The sequence below is a fragment of the Tyto alba genome, unplaced genomic scaffold, assembly GCF_018691265.1.
Source record: "Tyto alba isolate M040663 unplaced genomic scaffold, T.alba_DEE_v4.0 Super-Scaffold_8, whole genome shotgun sequence".
NCBI classification, from domain to species: Eukaryota; Metazoa; Chordata; class Aves; order Strigiformes; family Tytonidae; genus Tyto; species Tyto alba.
The window spans coordinates 10,336,363-10,356,367 of record NW_024881329.1 but is presented as its reverse complement, the minus strand read 5'-3'; the positions used below and the strand labels follow the sequence as shown (position 1 = coordinate 10,356,367).

The 20,005-nt window shown below is 40.8% G+C and overlaps 1 protein-coding gene across 5 annotated transcripts in view; it reads right to left on the bottom strand.

Moving 5' to 3' along the window:
* TEAD1 (TEA domain transcription factor 1) overlaps positions 1 to 16,125 on the bottom strand; it is a 162,336-nt gene extending 146,211 nt beyond the window's left edge. For all 5 annotated transcript variants that reach the window (XM_033006797.2, XM_033006799.2, XM_033006798.2 and 2 more), the window contains exon 1: positions 16,031 to 16,125. The gene's annotated coding sequence lies outside the window, so the exon portion shown is untranslated. The remainder of the gene's footprint in view (positions 1 to 16,030) is intronic.
* Between the last annotated feature and the right edge of the window lie 3,880 nt (positions 16,126 to 20,005).

Below are 20,005 nucleotides of genomic sequence, written 5' to 3'. Positions count from 1 at the left end.
AGGCAGAGATAACCTAGGCATTCAAAAGAGTGAGGTGCTCAAGTCCACACCTGAGTTTCCATACCTAATGACAGCTTTACACCCAGACAAGTAAACTACTTTTCTGTGTTCAGAGAAGGGAGATGCCATCCACCTTTATTTAGGCACAGAGGGTGGATGGCCAGAATCTCCCTCTGGAAGCCAGAGGGAAGGCACGTAGCTCTCTTCTGAATATACAGAGAACTATAAACTTCCTTTAGTAAAACTAGCTTACCAAGCACCAAACATTTAGCAACAAATTAAGTACCCAGTCCTCTTAGTTTGGACCCCATCCTCCAAGCTTCAGAACAGACACTTTCCTTGAAAATGCAAACTATACATTGCAAGTGTAACATTACAGCATGAACCTACATCTACAGTAGTATTGTTAAAACAAATATCAGCACAAATTCTGTGTTAATGACAGTCATGTATTTTCCATACTTTTAATAGTAACCCCTGAGCTTAATTATTATATTTAGTGTCTAGGTCAGCAACACTTCCTTCCCAGCACCCATCATCAGTCCAGCAATTAATTGCATACCACTGACCTTCATAGAACACCATGGAAATTTTATTACTGTACAACTCAATTGCATTTCATACAACACTGCCCCATAACTATGTCTTATAAAAAAATCACATGCTTACAAAAGGGATAGTTGAGCCAACTGAACTATTTATAATTTGCAAGAATAAAAAACATTTCACAAGGTTTGCGACACAAATACAAGAAATTTTGCAGCCTTAATACAAGACAAATGTTACTAGGATTCACATTATAGACAAACACAGGACGGAAAATATTCCCTGAAGTCATAATGGCAGGGTTATGCAGTATGCTATTTAAAAGCTATTCACCAGCGTCCTTCTCCTTTTAGCCACTATGGTAGAAATTCAACTGAAGAAAGTCAATTAATTGAAATTGTGGTTCTACAACTGAGGAATTATATGAGTAAGATGGAGCAGATGAAGAAAAGGACAACATTTCCATATACTGTTCAATACTAAAAGAGAGGGCTAACAGTCATGGCCTGTGCCTTCCTCTCTGCAAGTTTGTTGCTTTGAGGGGGCTACATCCTGCTTATGTCCTGACTTATTCTCTTCTCTTGTTTTTAAGCAAATGCTACCACTCAACACTTTTCTTCTAAGTTCAAGATTCTCCTTGCTCCTCTCCAAACCAAAGGGTTCACAAAATAAATAATTATTGCATGACTACTCTAATTTCAAACTGGCACGCTAATATAAAGCTAATGTAAGTCAGGGCAAGAAGACTTTCTCCCTGGATTCAAGAACTGCATCCAGGATAAATAACTCGTCACGCCCAGGATTTCAATGCTAGCTTCCAAGTTCCCAGACTCAAGTGACCCAGCAGGAGACAGCCACGAACCTCCACACTAACACATCTGCACCAGCCACAGACTCAGAGAAGGAAAAGGACTGGTGTGACAGGCAGCATGAGCTTTTTGAAAGGTGTACCTGTGCACTGAGAAGCCCCAAGAGCTGCTGTTCTGGTAGTTTGCACTGTCCTTGTACCTTTCTGAGTTGTCCTCCAAATTTCTTACTGGAGCCATTAGTAAGTAGCAGGCTGGCAACATGCCCACATGCATAGTAAGGTGAATCAACCATCCTCTAAAGTCAAACCCCAAAGAATAACAAGAGATAACTATGGAGTAAACTGGGGGTCACCACCAAGCTTTCTTGCAAATCTGGTGAGTAACGTATTACACTTTAACATATTGCATCTCCTGAACATCTTCAATTTTCCACAAGCAATGGAAAACCTTTCCACCATAGCAAATTCCACACATCTCAGGCAATGAATTTAATTTCACCAAACTGTTACAATTAGGTTTACCATGTCAATCCAGTTTCACATCTTTTTGGGTTAAAGATTTGTAACCTATACTGCCAATACCAGTAAGATTATCTAACAAACAAAACTCATCAACAACACTTTGCTTTGAAGAATTGCCTATACATTGACTGGATGATGTCCCTGAGGCAATTCAGAGCTGTATGATGGTAGTGGCTTTGTTTTGCATTTCTTTTTGTTTTGTTTTGTTGTTTGTTTTTTTTTTTTTTTTAAGAAGTTCATTCAAAATTTTCAGTTTATATCAACATTTTATTGCTGCCTGTTTTCACAGATTCTTCCATTTCTACAATATAGCAAAGGAAATGTGAAATGAAACTAACTACATCGCAATGAAAAAAGGATCTCATAATTTATTTCACTTTGCTCCCTAATCAGAAATGCACAAAGAGCATGAACTGGGGAAGAAATATGTAAAGTGATGCTACACTGTAGCATTCACAATTTAACATCTTGTTTCCTGTACAAACGTGGGTTACAAATCAGAATAGAGAGTACACACATTATTCAGATTACGGAAAAGTTGTGGGCAAGGCTATGATTAGAGGCAACAACCCTGCTCTGAAACTAAATTAAAAATTCCCATTGATTTTTTTGACACCTCGGCTTAGGTATTCCTGAGGCCTGATCACAGAGCACAGTAATATACACATAGATGTCTGGAATGACTTGCTATACATACTGATGCAAAAAGAAGTTACATAATGAATGCAAAGGTGACAGAGGAGCCTCCCCTCTCCCAGCCAGGAAAGGTTTCAGTGTCATCTCTTCAAACACTTCCACTTCTGCCAAGGTCCCCCCAGTCCATGCCGCCCATCCAGCTGCCCAAAGTGTCTCCTCCAGGCAGCACTGCTGAGCAGGCAGAGCCTGGATTAAACTGTATTAGATGTTCTTTCTGTCATTTTGTTTTCAGTAATTTAGAAATTTATTTCTTGTTGTGGATATTTTTAAATGAGGTGAGGGAGATGTTACAGAAAAAAAGGAAGAACCTCCAAGATCGGAATAGATCAGAAGCTCAACAATACTTAACATGTCCCTGTGACCATGAATATGTACACAAACACACGCACATGCATGCAGACACACATTAAGATTAAAGTCAAGTCTTTTGGAGGAGGCTTACAAAAAAATAAAAAAACATGTTCAACAGGAAGAGTCTGTTTAATGTAGGATTTAGGCAAGGCTCTTTCATTTGCATAGATCACTTACAGCAACAGCAATTCATTAAATTCTCCCATAAAAATCGTGCTATATTTTGTCTAAAGCGACACATTCCTTGCAGATCACAGTGCCTTTCTCATGCTGTTAATAAGATAATCTGTTACATGAGGCTTACAAATCCATTTAAATTGATTTTAATTAATGAATCAGTCACTAGCCACTGATGACTTGGTCTACAGACAGCAAGCAATTCAAAGCCCCAGGCTTCTAATCCCAAACCAAAATCCACATTAGAGCAACAGGACATCTTTCTGATCGATAGTAACACAAAGATGTTCAGTTCATACACATTTAAAGTGTATGAACTTGATCAAAATGTATCTCCAGATCTTATGCATTACAATTCCCATATTCGGGACTGTTCAGCTAGGAAAACATTATTAAATCATTTACATTTCTTTGCAAGTGAAATAAATTAAATCAAGCACAACTATAACCTGCTTCTAAATTTTTAGGTGCTTATTCCATTTGAATGTTTTTTTCTTTGTTCTTAAACAATCAGTTGCTTAACATTAATTAATAGAAAATTACAGTTCATATGGTCACAAGCATGAACAATACCTTTTACATATGCCTTGAGCCTGTGAAAATTCACTGCTATTCTCCACCGCTAAAGTGCTTAAATTTTTTCTTAAACAGAAAACAAGAAAGATTTGTGTCCCAAAAGCAGCATGCAGAAGCAGCATGAAGAACATCCTTGTTATTTCAGTAAGTTAATTATTATAATTATTGTTATTACAATAAGTTAATTACAATGCAGTAAGTTAAATCCACAATAGGTGGTGTGATGCTGAACACTGCGATCCCTAAAGCATCAGCATCTGGCTCCCCATAGCAGAGGGAACACACCTGAGTGAGGCTGCTTCTCCTGTGTACACAAGCAGCTGGTGCTCTAGCACAGCATCTGTGAATAAAGTACCACTTAAACTTGCCAACAGAAAGCAAGAAATGATGCATGCCTCCCCAGGAGCCTCCTTCCTGGATGTAAGCATCTAGCTAGCCCTTCTTTCAAAGGCCGCTCCTTCTTAAAACATGACAGAGAAGGAAGGGTGAGACAAGCCAGCTTGCCTCCAAAACAGTCTAGCTCTTTATATAGCTACACCGTGCTAAGCCCAAGCCACTCTGTTCACATAATGCTCTGCACTGCACAAGCCTGATGGCACAGATCTCTGCCTGTCTGGGACATGACTGACTGTACCTAGCTGCCCTGCTTTATAGAGACTTGCCTCCAGAAGCAGAGCAGCAGGTACTTGGAGAAATTTAGTATCAGAAACTAAGATCTGTACAAACTTCCCATACCAGAGGAGTTGTTGATGCGATTACTGCAGTTATGGACCAGTTACACTGTTTATACTTTTTAAAATGCTATCTGCACCTTCATGTTTGAACAGCATCCCCAATTAACAAAGCAGCTTGCTCGGGTGTTTGCTGCCGCACCAAAAGTCCCAGCAACTCACCTCAGGCACAGCTCCATTATGACAAAGCACACCTGGTGGCCTGCTACCAGCCCTACTGTGGGGAAAAAGAGCAGTTGACATGGGCCATCAGAAAAGTGCCCATGAAAACTACGCTGACACAAACATGTCAGTCAGGACTGAAGAGTCTCTCCTTCAAGGGCAACCTCACCCATAACTCAAAACAGTCCCTCAGAGGCTCCAATGTCATTGTCTGAGCAAGTGATTGACCTTCTCCAGGTCCTTCCCATGGGCATAGAGTTGCATGGACGAGGTGGGAAAAGTCTCCATGACAGATATTGGTCCACATGATAGGTATCTCAGCACTCAGCTGCCTTCAAGGTGGGCTTTGTTCCCTCCTTTTTCCCCAGCCCAATCATCTTCTACACTGCCTGACAAACACAAGATTCAAGAAACACCACACTGGGCACCAGTATGGGATCACCTGTGTCAGCCATTTGGCTCCAAAACTTTGTAAGTGTTTACCTTGCATTACACTGAGGTCAATTTACCAACATGGAACTGCACCAGATAAGAAATAATCCAACTTGTAGCTTGCTTTCTTAAAGCAATTTCACATATTATCTAATACAAAAGATGTTGGTGCCTAATGTATAATAACCATTCTGCATGCTTAAATTTAGAGCTCTGTATTTGTTTTTAATCAACTGCATATACACTTTAAACAATGCCGTCAAAGGTAGTTTTTTAATGCAGTGTTTCACGAATTCATAGCTCTCAATACTTGTGTTCTTCCCAGTTTGCTATGAATAAACAATTTTTTGGAGGGAAGAACAAAAAGAATTATTAAAGAAGGTAGGTTTGGCTTTTATGTGCTGCTAATTAATTAGAGAGTTAAATTAACCAAATAATAAATACAAGATACCAAACTATCTTTCATAATATTTAAGAAAAACATAAAGGTTTGAATACTTTCCAGCTGTAAACACATTAAGATCAACATTGTACCAAACCGGAATCTGGCCCAGTTAGCTCAAAAAGGTAAATAGTGCATCCTCTTGCACAGATGTCGTAGTGTACAGGCACTCTACATTTAAACAGACAGATTCTGCAGCCAACAATGCTCCACTGACATAGAGACAATCAATGTGTCCTTGATTATGAGGCAGCAAACAGTTTTCACTACAAAAAAGGAGACTGAAAAACAAATCATGTGTTTTTATTTTACAAGTTCCAAGTTTGGCTTGGGTTTTTTTCAAGCCCTTTAGGAGCACTGAAACAGAATAAAAATAGTTTGTTGCAGAAGAATAAAAAAAGTACTAAACTAAAACTGCTAAATAAACATTTTAAATTTACTCCTATGTATTCAGTTCTCATTCCCATTACTCTTCAGGATTTGGATGATATTGCCAAAATATCTTCCTGTTTTCTGGTAAACTGATTAGATGGGTTTTGTCCAAGAATTGTGCCATAATGTGTTCCCTCTATTTCATATTCTGAATATCACTGCTGGAAAATGTACTGCAGCACAGAATGTAGTATATGCCAATATATCCTGACATTCAAATCAAGACCACAAATTATAAACAGTTTCAGCAAATTGACTTGAGTGCCTTTGTTCCTCAGACATACATCTTCCTATTGCTTACAAAAGCAGCATATACTAACCACTAACGCTGCTATAGCCAGTACTGGGAAAGGAAGTTATTGAAGCCTGGATTTCCTGCTTTCAGTCGAAGCCAAGAACTGTGAGGCTTGTAGTGGTTTCAGGAACTGACTCATCTAATGATTCATGGATAAGATACTGGTTTTAATATATTTCTGATCATAAGACTCAAACTTCAAAACCAGTGATGCTTAATTTTTATTTTAAAGTAAAAAAAAAAAAAGTACATAAATCAAGTAAACAAATATTGTCATGGGACACATTGGCTAATAACTATAAATGTGTTTTACAGTGCACTCTGTTTTAAAAAAAATAGTATGTCAAACTTCCTGGAAATTAATTTCAAGAGAATGTTGACAGCAAATTCAAAATCCACTGTCAAAAACCCAAGTACTTTTGCTGCAATCCTGATACAGCTGAAATTCAAGTGGAGGACAGGTGGGATATCAATTGCATTTTTAGCTATACCCTTAGGTACACATGTACCTACCACTACATGGTAATCAATGAATCCTAGAGTTTCTATTGTTAAATCATGTGGTTGCTTTAGCTGTGTATAAAAAGTATCATCAAAAAATTGGCTGGTAACAGTACATTTGGGTGTTTGAAGCAACGGGAAAGTTTTGTTTCAGGAGTGACTGAAGGTCAATCTCAGAGCAACGAATAACACTGGATCTTAAGTGATCACAAACACATGTATTTTGTGCTAATTCACAATTCAAACCCAGCCATTTTTACGTGTTTAGTTCTTCCAGAGGGAAGGATGCCCTCCAGGGCATCAAAATGCTTTTTTGCCCACAACACAAATCTCATCAGTATGCTGTAACTTGAACTGCCAAGCTCCTGCACCTAAAAAATAGATTGTGATGGAAGCTTAATTCTGCTGGGCTCATGTATGGAAAAGTACTGATTTACTTTTTAATTTTTGAACTGCAAACTGCAGCTACTCACACGCTATGTACAGTGTTGCGGGGAGGAAGGGGGATGTTACCATTTCTATATTTCACCATGTGTACAACTAGCACAAAAAAAAAGAAAATAAAATGCATGTTGCTTGAAGGAATAAAAAAAAAACGAAAAAAAAAAACCTAGCAGTTAAAACAGTTGACAAGAAAAGGCCAAAGTGCGCTCAGTGGCTGGCAGTCATTTTATGGCTATAGTCCTACAGCAGATTTACTTAGATGACGTCAGTGGCTCAAATCCAGCTTTTCTTTGGTAGCATTTACCACTTGCCTCTTGAAGCCTCCACTATGCTACAGAGCAGTAGACCATAATCAAAATTCCCTTTGTGAAATAGAGTTTACCTCAGGGCACAGAGGCATTGCTAGCTGAATTGCAGGCTCTTCACCCTGTACTGCATGCCCAGAAATAAATAACCTACAATACTGTACTTTCCTTAATACAGAAGAACCATTAAAAGCAGCCTGCTACCTAAAAAAGGGTTCTTTAATTTGTTTCCAAAATCTCAGAGGCCAGAATATCAGTTAATTTTCCAAGCAACCAAGAACTATGATAATTCTACTACCCTTTGGACTTCTTTGTATTGTTTTTAGAGATTTTGGAAGATAACGTTACTTATGGGTCATTGTTTCACCGACAAAAAGTATTACTAATGCTAGAGGCTAAAGTGAATTGGTATAGGAAGCTGCCTATTTTAAAACTGTCTCCCAAATGTGCCCCTTCAATTGCTTATCTACAACTAGTCAGTAAGCATAAAGTAAATATGCCAAGAAGCAGAACAAGAAATTACTGTGCATAAATAATAGTCAATTTAAAGAGCAAAATGCATATTATTTGGAGCTATGGATTTGCTATCACAAAACAATGACTGGAACCAATGAAACACCAGTAAAGCTGAGTCAAGCAGATACCAAATCAACTAAAATTTCACAGGCTCTATAGTTTAACCAAAAAAAAAAAAAAAAAAAAAAAAAACACCCAAACCCCACAACCATATGAAAGATGCATCTTATTGTACTAAACATGGATTTGTTACGTTTTAATGGACCCATCAGTCCAAAAACAACCATACTCACTATGGGTGATAACTAGACACATTAGTGGGCTGAAAATTGCCTCTCACAGTTAAGCACTTAGAAATTACTTATCGGGAAGATGCACACATGCCTCACAGAGTACTGGAATTTGCAATACCTCTCCTTTCCCAGCCTCTTTGCTTACCTTCCCCCAAATCACACCAGAATGAGAGGTCACGGGTCTAATCTGCAATGAACCAGAAGACAAAAAAATGCTATTATCATACAACTGCATGAGTCACACCATGGACCCAAACTCTAAATCTGAATTTGAAATGGGTTTAAAATTTTAGGTGACCCTCAAACCAGCTCTAAGTGTACAGTAGCATTTCATGTCCCTTCAAAGTAACCAAAATCCTCTGTTAGCAGCCTCAGATACCAAGCCAAGGGCAGGAAACCTTTATTGCTTTCTGCAGGTGTCCGTGTCGACGGGCACAGGGGTGAGGTGGGAGCATCACCTCTCACTTCAGAGCTTGCCTGGTTGGCCTCTAGGTGCTCTGCCAGATCCTGCATTTTTCATTGCAGTTGGACTTAAAGAATGGCCACTGTTCTGGACTGTCATATTACTCTGTTCCAAAGGGACAGGAGAAAAATGTTCTTCTCTTTGACCTCCTTTCATTACTAAAAAAAGTGGTGTCAGCAGACAGATTCAGATGATGATTGTAAATTTCTTTGAGACATAATCTGGTCCTTTTATTGGTTATTAAGGATCCTGGACACGAAAGGCATTGTACTCGCACAGGCAGTTCTCTCCAATAGCCAGGGCCAGGGAGGGATGGAAGCAGCACAGCAACTGGCATCGGCAAAGAGAACCAACAGCAAGACCAGAGACCACATCTGTGAGCAGCAGCAGAGGAGATAAAATAAGGAGAACCTGGCAAGATGGGTAGCAAAAGGAGGGAAACAAAAAGCCACCATGATTAGGAAGGAGAGCCTAATCAAGCACTGCCCAAGAGCAAGTAAGTGCATACCCAAGGAAAGAGGCTTCAGTGCCCTGTAAGGAACAGCCCGAGGGGGCCTGTAGGGCAGAAGACACAGAGGAATGTGCTGCAAGGTCAGAGAGCAATGCAGACAAATCCAACCCTAAGGACATCACTGCTGCACTGAATGGAAGACTGTATTTATGGTTTGAGACTTTTCCTGCAAAAAAATAATTACAGCCAAAGAAAGGCAGGGGAAGGCAGAAGATGAAGGAACTTCCATTGAATCTTCAAGTCTTCTATAAGGCTTTCAGATGATTACGGAAAAAGCAGAAAAAGAAAAAATAAAAATCTTCACAGATCCACTGACAGTAGATATAGGGACACAATTGGTTTTAAAAGTTATTTTTTTACAAAGAATAAAGGTAAAATCAGGGATGTGGAAAATGAGACTGTTTACAGAGTTTTGCCTTTTATTTTGAACTGTAAACCAGATTTAGAATGAAAACTATGTACACATGGTGGTGGTAGATTAAATATTAATAAAAGTTCCTCGCTCCCATTAATTAATGTCTTCAAACACTACATATTTTTTAATTGAGATACACATAAAAGAGACTTTAATCCACTAAACCTCCATGAATTTACCTTTTCTTCCAAAGTCTGTTCTGACATTTTCTCCCCTCAAAACCGAAATGTCATTCCTGAATTATAATCTCCCAACAGAAAGACAACCGTGTAAAAAAACATGCCAGCTAATTCCAAAAATAAGCACCATTGTTCACAGCACCATGAGGTGAACGAATGGCGAGAGATTCCACCAAGGGAATAACTGTGATGTCTATAATGTTAAGGAATAATTTGGCACCAAAAATACCCAAGGCCATACTGGTTGGTGATTCAAACATGAAGCATATCAAAACGCTACTGATAAGCTAAATTAACAGATAGCTTATCTGAAGCATATACTAGCCATATGGTGCCACAACTTCTGTTGCCTGTTGCTGGCATAACAATAGGCTACTGCAGTCTTAGACTGGAAGCACTATTTGACAAACTGTCAACAGCATTTTTATTTTTTGCAGAGCTCTAGGGCAATGGCACACTCATCTATTTGCATTTTTTTTTAAACAGGTGAACAAAGAGTAAACCAGATGTCAACTTTAGAAATCGAGCTGTCTGGATCAGGAGATTTAACAGAGGCAGGCATACTGCTACAGCTCAAATCTAGACAATGAGCTTTTCTAAAAACACTCTGGCCTAGGGGAGTGGCTATTTAAAACACTTGGCTTCTTTTATTTCAGCACTATGGAAGTGAATTCTGCTCTTAAGTGCCAGCTCAAATGAAGTCATTTTGTTTCACTGGAGCTTTCTTTGCATTTTAGAAATGTAGCATGTACTGTAGTAAAGGAAAAGACAAGTATGAAAAAAAATATTATTTTTCATCTAGAAGCTGTGTAAAATGGAGGGTGTATGGATCATATATTAAAAAAAAATTAAAAAAAAAATGTGAAAGGTTAATTCAAGTGCAAGCTAAATGAAATTTATTTTCCCCATATTAAAAAAATAAACAAACAAACAAAAAACAAACAAACAAAAAAATCCCCCACTTTTGAAAGCTTTAGAAAAACCTGGTATTTACAACCCCCTCAAGCTGCACCAAGAGAAAGCGTGAATACTAGCCAATAAGGAAGATTTACAGTGGGACTTTAATAAGTTAAAGAAACACAATTGGTTAACACAAACAGAAAAAAAAAGGTCATTAAAGTTGTCTTCTTGCTTTATTTAAGACAATGAAATCGTTGTTACTTATATACTATTTGAGGAAAAAAATATTTTAATAACAACACAGTAATCCACTCAATCATTTCAAAAATTGACAAAATAAAAACTACTGTCAATCAATATATATAGTAGATCTGTCTATGGTATTCAGTTATGAAAATGTGCTTTTAGTTGTGTTCTGTAGGAGTGTGAAAGACATAATGGGAAAAATAGATAACTTTCTGTTCTAATAATCTGTTCTGCTTTGATAGGCAGTTATGGGAACATATTTATTTTCCAACTTAGACCCAGCTAAGTATGTAGCATTTTTAGATTATCTTTTCAAATTGTTCTTGAACATTCTCAGTTAAAAAAAAAAAAAAAAACAAAAAACAACACAACTCCTTTCATGTTAAGTTGAGATTGCACTTGAACTCTTTCCAAAAGCCAGAGCTGTACTGAATTATGATAATTAGAAAGCTGTGCGCATAAAAGGCAGCACAGTTGATGCATTTAAAAAAGTTCATGCCAGAGAATATAAGTTCAATATGTTCTCACATAATTAACATTTCCCATCATTAGCAGCAGTTTTCAGTTCGTGTATCTGTAAAAACAACAGCATTCGTCATTGTTTTAGATTCCCAGTCAATAGCATTTTAATAGTTTTACACATAATCCTAAACTTTCCTTCCCTTCCCTCTCCCAGCACACTGAGATTTCACATTCTACTTTCTGACCTGCTAGCAAATAAACTTGTATTTTGTGTTCATACGCTTCTGCTGCCACACAGACTATCTCCGATTCAAAAGTTTAGTGAAGAGTTAATATGAGCTAGAAATCTAAGAAGGCCATTTGGAAAGGTACAACAGGATGCAGAGGGAATAATCACGTTGTTCCAGTAAACAATGACTAGAAGACAAAGAACAAAAAGTTGTAGGTGATACCTTCACTGGACGGGAGCCAAAAAAAAAAGGGGCTGCCTCAGACCAACCCAGACACAAGCTGGAGGGCGCAGGAAATGGGGCTGCAGCCCTGCACCAACAGGGCATGCGTCTATAAACCCTTACAATACTCTGCAGATTGTCATTGCATCCTTGACATATGTACAAAAATTAATCTAACAAATAAGGGCATGTAGCACAGGACAGGTTAGTCTTTGAGACATTCATACACTTCCTGTGTAGAATACCTCAAATTAGTTGTTAGGAGTCAGATTTTGACACAGGCTCATTGCCTTCTTTCTCTCCTCTACACTTTTTCAATCCCTGCGTTTTAAAATCAATATAATTCTGATGGAACTTTAATAACCTGATGTAGAATAAAAGTTGCTGATCCTGCATCAACACAGAGAAATTTTGGCTCCACCAATAAAAAGATAAATCTCACAGTGATTGCAGTGGGATCAGGACTTCATATAAAAACAAGAGAGGTTTGGGGTATTAAATTAGAAAACTCCTAGCTGAATTTTAAGTGACAAATCTGAGGAGCAAATTTGAAGTCTGCAACTTTTCACTCTTATGTTTTGGAAATGAGCAATCATTAAAACCAAACACAAAATTATTCCAGGAAATATTATTCCATCCTTGTTCCACTTGCAAAAGTCAAAAGGAGTTTTGTGCAAGAACAGAGAGCAAGATATGGTCATAAAATGGGAATTTACTGCAGAGATTTTTCTTCTAAAAATGTGTCTTCAGTGTGGCTTAGAGTCAGTTGGCTTTACAATAAATAATGCCATTAATCCATTCATATATCACAGGATATAATTTAAATTATACAGTACTTGCATAAACTGCCACAAAACCTCTAACAGCTGTTTCTTTCAGGGAGATGATTTACCTCTTGCAGGTTCTAAAATTTTGTTGAGACTCACTTAAGTTATTTTTTTTAATAGTAAATAACTGTAGTTTAGGAATATAAAACATTCCTTCTTGATGCAAGCACTAATGGCAAAGTGCAGCATGGTGACAAAACAGTAATTAAATCTCAAATCCCAGAAATAAGTAACTATTTCTCTCATGCAAAAGTAGAGCCCTCTGATGAGGTGGGGATTTCAAAATCATTTTTAAAGGGCCAATTTGCACCCTTATTACAGCCAACGTAATACAGCAACAGGCCATATGAAGTCAATGGAATTAACCTGAATTTAGAACAGATTTTTAAAAAGTCATCCCTCACCTCATATTTGCACATGCCGTGAATAAGAACACAAACGGAACGAGTGACCAACTTTTAACAGAAATTTGCCTGCAAGTTTTAGACAGATTACAATCAAAGCAGAACATAAACCCCGTACAAAAATTTGAAAATGCATGTGTGTCAAATCTGATATTCTTTTTAATCAAAGATACAGAATAGCACCCACGTCCTTCTTTAGACATCAAATATCATACTAACCATGTACACAGAGCATATGCTGTAAATATCTTCGTATTTGATCCAGCAAATGTTTATTCCTATGAGTCATCCCAGTCACTTTAACCTGAGTAGGAATTGGATCTAGCAAACCTTTTCTTCTTAAATAAATGGAATCACTTCAGACAGACAATTTTTAAACCATCTCTGGAAGGATACAGTATTAATATTAATGTCACGAAGAAATACTAGATAAAAAGAGTGATGTATGCGTGCGTATATACAGTCAGAAACCATGCATTCAAAACATAATGTTTGAAGGTAACCTTCTCCCAAACACACACATTCAGAACCGTACACAAAATCTTCGTGTTTTAGAAACAGTCTTAGGCACCTTCCAATAAAATCAGATTACTTCTAGTGAAATTGCTCCAACAGTGTAACCATCCTACTTTATAGATTGAAAACTGACAGCTATATCGTAATACACGATTACATATTTTCACCTTTCACTATTTTTTAAGAGAAAGACACCAGAATTTCTCTGCAGCTCCAGAAGTCTTCATTACACTTTTTATCCTGAGAGTTTGCTTACAATACGATCCATAAAGGTAGCGTAAAAAGAAAGAAGAAATCTTTTTCTTCCTGCACGTGATTTAACTGTGCTTAACTTTTTCAAGCATGGACAAACAAAGCCTAAAAACCACTTTAACAATATCCAAAACCACTACACTGTCCAGCAACAACAACAAAAAAAATCACTAGTTACAAATTATACCAAACATGTTACACACATGCTCACACATCTCCATACATCACAATATGTTATCATTTCTTAGCTGGAAACTCACAGCGGATCTAGTTCATAAATTTCTGTTGTTCTTTTTTAGCTTTTTAATTAAAACTCCTTTAAGCAGAGGCTGTCTTTACTAAGAGCCCTGTCAGATGAAAATTTTCCCTCTGCTTCACTGCTCACATACATCCCACTCAGCACTGACTAAGAAACTGTACAGAATATAAAACCGTAATTTGAATCTCAGGAGCTGTTGTTACACTCTCCTGGTTGCAAAGGCTAATAATATATGCTTCACCAAAGCTGTGTATGTAAAATTGATGCTCAACATACACCTAACATGTTTAGCGATAAAGTACTTTCCAAAGGTATTTCTATATTACTAAAAAGAAAAACTGAAATAAATCCTTTGCATCCAAAATTTTTGCTTGGCCAGCTGATAAAAACCTGCAGTAGACGAAATGCAGAATTAACCCTACTGGTATAGAAAATGCCTTATGACCCAATTAAAAACCAATGCAGCGCAGAAAGACACGTTTTACCACGAAGGTGAAAAATAAACGCACCTCCAAGAAGTTTGCCCTTACTGAAAATTATTTCAAAAAGTTAATTTTATAAACTTGCAAGTTCAAAATTTGACCCAAATATAAAATCTTCAATTTTGTGTTTTAAGAACATTCACTGTATTAAGTCCTGTATTTCTATTCCCAAAGAAAGTATGCATATGTGTGTATATGTATCTAAATAAATATATGTATATACACACACACACATATACAAACAAGCATCCAAGCTTCCCTCCCACCCTCAGAAGTAATTTAATATACAGGTCTGTGTCATTTTTGATAGCACCATCTTACCATCAGTACAATCTAATATCCCTGTAATGGTATTCCCAAACTATTTATAGAGACAGGATACATCATACATTGCAGACAAACATTCCCAATCTAGGGTTATAAGAAGAATCCTACATAATTTTAAATTCAGTCCTAATGCAATTATAATAATTTTTGTTTTCATATTCAATTGCAGGTAGCGCTTAGTTATTTACATGAATTTTCCTGTAAGAGGCATTCCCACAGAGATTTCCATATTAGACGTACTGCATAATAACTGCACATTCAGCTGAAGAAAACAGTATTTTATCCACACAGCTCCAAACTTTGCCACTGTCTAGGTTAGATATCTATGTAAAACCGCTAACTGGCAATATTGCGTTTCTAAACTTTATCAGCACTAAGGGAAAGCAAATATGCTTCTGTTAGACAGGAATACAGCCGTATAGGTACTTTTTTTCCCTGAGGCGCTGCCATTTCAGCTTACATTTCTTATATATACTATTTTACGTCAGAAAATATCAGTACAATCTGATGTTTCCTGGCCTTTCCTTCCCAGATGGTGTTCAACAACGAACAGTTAAAAAACACTGGGAGCCATTTACATTCAGAAAGCGTAGAACAGAACTGCTCCCTAACTTTCCAACACTTCTGGAGGTCACTTTTCATTTCTTCATATCAAAGGCAGGCACTTGTTTCTAGTAAGTTAACAACTCTCCTGAGAAACGTGGGTGGCTGGTATTTCATTGTTTCATAAATATTTTTATACTGTAACACCATTCAACTTAAAACAGATTTCAAGAGGAGAAAAATCATGACTAGGATTACGCTCAGCTGAGGTAGGAGCGGAAACTTTTTTACTTGGTAAAAATAGAGGTATTATTTCCTCCTCTCGCTTTATTTCCCCTCGTTGTTTTTGTTTAGTTGTTTGGAGGGAGCCGCTTTGTTTTAATTTGGTTACAAAAGCCGTACTGTATAACTTTTTCCCTCCCCCTTGGAAGTGTACTTCCTTTGAAAACGCTCCTTCTGTGAACAAAGGCTGCCACCGGCCCTCCGCATCAGCACGGGGAGACATCTGTGGAATACATCTCTTTAAAACGTTACGGATAGATAAAAAACCCTGTGGTTCCTACCGAAAGGAAGTTTTCCAGGGACAATCTCCTCGGTGTTGTTGTAACTGCGACTTTGTCTTTTTTGGATACAATGTTTCTGCTGACTCCCGAAAATTTTCCACTTGAATGTGCAATTAAGCAGCAGCAGCGGCAGCAGCAGCAGCTCTGGAGAAGGAGAAGAAGCAGCGAAAAAATACATTCCTTCTTTCATCTTTTAGAGAATAAAAGGGGGAAGGAAAGCAGAACTCGGGGCAGCGCACCGAGCAGAGCTCCGAGCCAGGCCGGGCCGGCCAGCAGCCCGCACAGCCGGGGGATTGCTCCGGAGGGCTGCGAGCCTCTGCGGCGAGCCCGGGGCTGCTCCCAACTTCTTGCTTCCCCGTGGAAAAAAAAATGTGAAAAATGCCAAGGATCGGTGCGCGCGTGTGCGTGTGTGTGAGAGAGAGAGAGGGAGGGAGGAAGAGAGGGAGAGGGAGAGAGAGAGAGTGTGTGTGTGTGTGTGTGTGTGTGTGCGCGCCCGTGTGTGCGCGCCCGGCTGCAGAGCAGTGACTCAGGCAACTAAGTGCGAGCGGCGGCGGCGGCGCGGGGGAGCGGAGCGGATCGGCGCGGCGCGGCGCGGAGCGGGCAGCAGCCGCCTGTTGCAGCTCCGGCCACGGCCCCGCAGCGGCAGAAACTCCGCGGGAAACAACTTCTGCCCCTCGCCGCGGCCCCTCTCCCGCCTGCCCCGGCACCTGCGGGGGCGCCGCCCCCCCCCCCCCCCCCGGCCCGACCCCGGCCGGGACCGACCCCCCGCCCCGCCGCACAAAGCGCCGGCGGCGCAGCGTGCGGGCCCGCGGCCCCCTCTTACCTGCGCGCCGCGGCCCCCCTCCGCGCACCGCCAGCGCGCCGCGCTCCGATGGCAAACTTCGCCCGCCGCCCCCGGGCCGCCCCGGCTATTTATGGCCCCGCGCCTATTTTTAATCCGCCGCTTGGCTATTTATACCGCGGCGGTAGGTTGCCGCGGGCCGGCGGACGGAGCCCTCGGAGGATGAGTTGCTGCCCGGCCGGCGGCGGGGCGGGCCGGGCTCCCGGCCGGGCTGCGCGGCGCCAGCGATGCGAGGAATGCGCGGAATGAGGGGAGGAATGAAATGAACGCGGGAGCGGGGCGGCCGCGGGGCGGAGCGCGGCCCGCCGCCCCCTGCGGCCGCGGGCGGGCGGGCGGGCGGGGCGGCGGGCGGGGCCTCCGCGCCGCGCTGACCTCATAGGGGAGCCCGCGGGAGGGGGCCCGCCGCGGGGGGAGCGGCTGCCCGGGGCAGCGGGCCGCTCCGCACCGCTCTGCGCAGCGGCCACCTGGCTGGCGGGCGGCTGCCGCGCCGGGCAGCGGGGTCCCGCGGCGGGGGTCTGCGGCGCTCTGCAACGCTCTGCAACAGGGTTTGCAACGCTTTGCAGCGGAGTTGCAAACTAGGGGGTTGCCGCAGGGGTCTGCGATGGGCCGCAGGAGCTAGCTGGGCCCCGGACCCCGCGGGGTGGGGAGGCTGCTGCCCCGGGGAGCCCCGCTTACCCACACGCACGCCCAACCCCCGGGTGCACCGCGGAGCCCTGTGCAAACAAACCCCTGCCCGGTCCCTAGCAAATGCCGATCTGCACCCAGAAGGCCACCCGCAGCACCCTGGGGCCCAACAGGGCCCCGGAGCAGGGGGTGTGCAGGAAGGCTTTTTATCAGCGTGGACATACCGTGGCCCAGGGGTCCACAGTCTTCACCCTGAATCCAGGTCACGACCTTTCTCACAAAACTGGACCCAGCTTCAGATTTCACAATGCAAGTTTTGCACCACTCTAGTTGTGAGCCTCAGTGCCATTAGGCTATCTTTGCCCTTCTTGTACTGGTGCAACCCATCCCCCAGAAACACTCCCCAGGCACTGTCGTAAGGCATGGCTCCCTCGGTTAATAATCCGCTACCTTATGGAAATAATCATGGGGCAGGCACAGCTGTTGTGCTTGTGAAAATTTGTATTTGCATAAGCAAAGTGGATAACTGGACACCTCAATGCCTGTTTGTGAAATAAATTGCCTATTTTGATGTGCAAACATACATTTCTATCCACCTTTGAAAGTTTGCCCAGCAGGTCTACCACTTTTGGAGATGTCAGGAAAATCATATTACAACCTCAGAACCACCACACGTTGGTGTCATCAGACAGCATTAACATGCTCACATCGCATGTAATTTCATGGCATGCTGGTGGAATTCACAGTAAATGCCCTGAATATTACTTGTGTATGACATTAAGAAAAGATGCCGAGCATGTCTCTCTGTGAATACCAGAAACATGCTCGTCCTGTTTCTTTCCCAGTACCAATCTTGTAAGACAGCCATGCTGATAATAGCCACCATTTCAGCCTGTGACTGACCCAGGAGCCTCTTGAAAACGAGTCAGTTAAAGCTCACGCTGCGGATCACACAGAATCTGTGGCTGTTTTTTACCTTTGAGAACCAGGCACAGAGTGTGTCTGATAGGCAGTGCAAGCAAGAGATGCAGCGTTCCCACCGATCACACGAATGATGCTGACTGAAACCTACTAAAACCCAACCCTACAGAAATGGCACGCAACAAGTAACTACCAAATTAAGCCAAAGTTTGGGCAGGTGTTGGTCAAAGGATAAGGAGAATGCAGAAATGAACATATTTTAGGATACTTTCTCCACACATCATTCCATACTGGCTGAAAAATTCCTCCCCCAAAGTAGGCTACAAGGAACCCCCTCATGCACACAGAGAATTTCTTCTCTTCTCCTTCTTCCCAAATAGCTCTAGTAATACTGTCTGATAAGCGTCTAAGTGCCTGCACAATTTGTAAAATTCAATCACTTTGCAGATGCCTATACAAAAGCCATAATCTCTAGAGTGTACCGACTCTTTTCCAAAGCTGGAACAGAAAAAAGGGAAAAAAAACATTTCACCCTGACATTTACACCACAGATTTTTTAGTCATTAGACTTAAACTCACTCCACTATGTTGACTGCATGCACAGAAATGTGAAACATCTTTAAATGAATGTGATTTTTTTTTTTTCCATAAAGCTTGCAGAGAAAGTACCAAGAATACTGATTCTAACTTCTATGTCTGTGGAGAGCCCAAAAGATATGATAGCTCTGTACACACGGAAGGAGAATAGCAAATTTTTGGACAATGAATAGAGTTTGAAACCTTCTTACCTATAGCAGTTGTCATAAATGAAAGTGATGAAAAATTTGCAGGATTATACACTCCTAGTGGAAAAGAAAAAAAGGGAGTTGTTTCCATACCCATGGTTGTGGATGAACACAAATCAAACTCCAACCAGGTTGTAGCTGTTTGCCTGTATCTGCTCTTTTGCCATGCAGAACTCTGTCAATAAGAATAATTAAATTTACCTGATGCCTGTACATTTTACTGTTAACTGTGAACAGCCGGGAAAGCTCACAAAATTCTTATTATTTTTCAGGTTCTGAAACGTATGTTCGTGTTTTTTACAGGCAGTGAGGACTCAAATGCTTGGGGAAGGATGGAGGTATTCCATTAGCACAATGTAAAAGTTCATCCACAATCCACAGTTTACAACTCAAGGCTGAGCCCTGACAATATCTTGCTCACAAGCAACTATACCAATTAAACTACCAAAACTGAGGCCAAGATGAACAGCACACTACTATGGTGACTAAATCATGGTACTTGCTGAGCATAGGTCTGTGGGCCAGCGAGCTCCAGGTGAAACCAATAGCCTCTGACCACTGAGGGAGGGAAACTGTCAAGTATTGATCTTCCTTGCCTCTTGGCTGATATATCTAGTAGGTGGTTATGTCATGCCATGTGATATCATGTCATGCCTTACCATACTGTCAGTCACCTCAGAAAATACATACCTGGAATCCCAGTGAATTTCTGACAAAAAAAAATCTGTACTAGGGAGAGAGAGGTCTGTGCTTTTTGGCAGAGGGTGAGGATGAGGAAAGGCAATTTCAGTGTTATCCAGCATG